The sequence below is a fragment of the Trichosurus vulpecula genome, chromosome 4 (assembly GCF_011100635.1).
Source record: "Trichosurus vulpecula isolate mTriVul1 chromosome 4, mTriVul1.pri, whole genome shotgun sequence".
Lineage (NCBI taxonomy): Eukaryota > Metazoa > Chordata > Mammalia > Diprotodontia > Phalangeridae > Trichosurus > Trichosurus vulpecula.
The window spans coordinates 206,903,221-206,905,890 of NC_050576.1; the positions used below are offsets into that span (position 1 = coordinate 206,903,221).

General features: G+C 49.6%; 1 pseudogene; it reads right to left on the bottom strand.

Annotated features, from left to right (window-relative positions):
• Window positions 1–868: 868 nt before the first annotated feature.
• LOC118847006 lies at window positions 869–2,426 on the bottom strand (annotated as a pseudogene).
• Between the last annotated feature and the right edge of the window lie 244 nt (window positions 2,427–2,670).

Below are 2,670 nucleotides of genomic sequence, written 5' to 3' on the forward strand. Positions count from 1 at the left end.
TTATGGGAGAGTTCATTCCATTCACATTCACAGTTATGATCACTGTGTCTTTCTCTCCATCCTATTTCCCCCCTTGTTTATGCTTTTCTTTATCCCTTCTCCTTTTCCCTCCTTACTAGAGTTTTGCTTTTTACTGCAGTGTCTCTCAATCTGCCCTCCCTTCTATCCACTCCCTCCCTTTTCTTTCCCCTTTCTCTTCTATTTCCTATAGGACAAGTTAGATTTCTATACATGAGTAGGTTATTCCCTCTTTGAGCCAAATCTGATGCGAATAAAGTTCAAACTTTGCTCCCTCCCTTCTTTCCCTCTACTGTAATATGTCTTTGTGCCTCTTCATGTAATGTAATTTACCCTTTTCTTCCTCCTACTTTCCTCTTCTACCATAATAATTCCTTTTCACCACATAATTAGTTTTTTCATCATCGCATCAAAGTCACCTTAAACCCACCCCCTCTGTCAATGTATATTCCTTCCAAATGTCTTAAAAAAGATACAGTTCTCAAGAGTTATAAGTATCACCTTCCCAGGTAGGGATGTAAACAGTTTGCCCTTATTGAATAACGTGTATTTTTTTTTCTTTCTGGTTTACCTTTTTATGCCTTTTTTGAGTCTTCTGTTGAGCCCTGGCCTTTTCATGGCAAAGATCTGGAAATCCCATATTTCATTGAATGGCCTTCTCCTCCCCTGAAATATTATGCTCAATTTTGCTGGGCAGTTGATCCTTGGTTGTAATCCAAGCTCCTTTGCTTTATACAATATGATATTCCAAGCCCTCCTATCTTTTTTTTTTTGACACTTGTATTCGATGTATGTACAGATTCTGCGGCCCTGTTCTCCCCCCCCCCCACCCCTGCCCAGGCTGTGGGCTTCATCCGCAGTGGGGCCATGGAGTAGCTGCTCTTCCTGGTGTCCAGTGTTGTCCCCAATCTCCCCAGAGCCAATGGACATGCCCGCAGGCTGGCGTGGTCCGTGGCCGCGCGGAGAAGGTGGCTGTGGAGGGGCAGACACAGGGAAAGGAGGTGCGGGAACCCAGAGGCACCAGGGAGCAGCGCTGGGCTCTTACATAGATAGTCTGGGGACTAAAGAGGCTGGAGAGCTGGAAGTACTGTGAGGCAGTGGCCTGAGAGGCAAAATTCAGGGCTGGATTAAGAGCAGTCAGGGCTGCAGGGTTCAGGGCTTCCAAGGGAACAACTCCATTCAGTTGCAGGGCAGCAGCCTGGGCAGCAGCAGCTGTGGTTGGGAGCTGAATACCAGAGCCCTCAGCCAACTTGGCCATGAGCTGCAGCCTCCCACCAGTGGTACCTAGGTCCAGCTCCTCACCACCATCAGGGAAGGTAATATCTGTGCCACTGTCCAGTTGCTCAGTCACATGACCCGCCCTCATAGGTCGCCCTATAAGCTCAAAGCCATTCAATTGTTCCAATGCCCGTAGCACATTCTAAATCAGAAAAGGTTAAGAATCCAAAGCCTCTAGAGCGGCATGTATCTGGGTCCTTCATCAATACAATATTATCAACTTTGCCAAAGGGTTCAAAGATGTCCCGCAACATCTCCTCAGTGATATTGAAGTGTCGGGAACCAACATAGAGCCACACGGGGACAATCACTTCTGCAAGTTGTTGGCCATGGCTTCCAAGCGACTTTTTTCAGACTGAGAGGCCTGCCCAATGATGGGGACACCCAGCAGCCGCTGCCCTGTTAGTCAAAATGCCAGCTGCACTGACTGGATTTCACAGAACTCCACGTAGGTGGTGCCCTTAGAGCGACGTGAGTTCTGGTCTGAGATAATAAGCACCTCACGTACCTTGCCAACAGCAGAAAAAAAAAATCCTCTAGATCTCGGGGCCGAATAAGGGTAGCCAGCTGCATACAGAAGACTGTGCAAGCATCACGCTCCTCTGGGCTAGGCTCCCGTACAGGACTCAGGACTCTATTCTCTGTAGTGGGGGCTCTTGCTGTGTACGTATGTGTGCCCAGTAGCAAGGGGAGGACTCCTGTAGTGTACACGCTCCGGAGTGACTTCCTACTACTTCAGCGATCCTGACTGCGGCTTTGGTGACGCCTCTGACCATCCCGGCTCCGGCTCCGGCTATTTCTTCACCTATGTTGGTCCTGGTCTTGGTTGTGGCTGCGTTACCGATCCTTGCTTCTGCTACAACTGAGACTCCTCTTCTTCTTGCTTATCTCCGCATTGGTGCTGCTTCCACTGGTGCCACCTCCTCCACTGTTGCTAGTGTTGCTGGTGCTGGTGCTGGTGCTGGTGCCGGTGCTGGTGCTGGTGCTGGTGCTGGTGCTGGTACTGGTATCGCTCCGGTTATCCTTTTTCACATCCTTCCTTTGTTCTTCCTTCTTGCAGGGGGCTTCCAGCATGGCTTCAATCACTACGTCAAAGTCATCTGACGCCATCATGTCACAATCAGCTCCGGTTCCCCGAGGGGGGAGGGGAGAAGAGTGGTGGTCCCGGGTTTCTCCATTCTTTGAGATGTGTAAAGGCCTCTGAGCCCAGCTCTTTCTCAGGGTCTCGGCAAAGAAAATGGCGCCCTGGCCAGAGCTGCTCTTCTTGCCGCAAGATAGTGGCAGCTCCAATGTCTTCCAGAACCCCACTCCTATCTTTTAATGTAGAAGGTGCAAGGTCCTGCATAATCCTGATTATAGTTCTGTGATATTTGA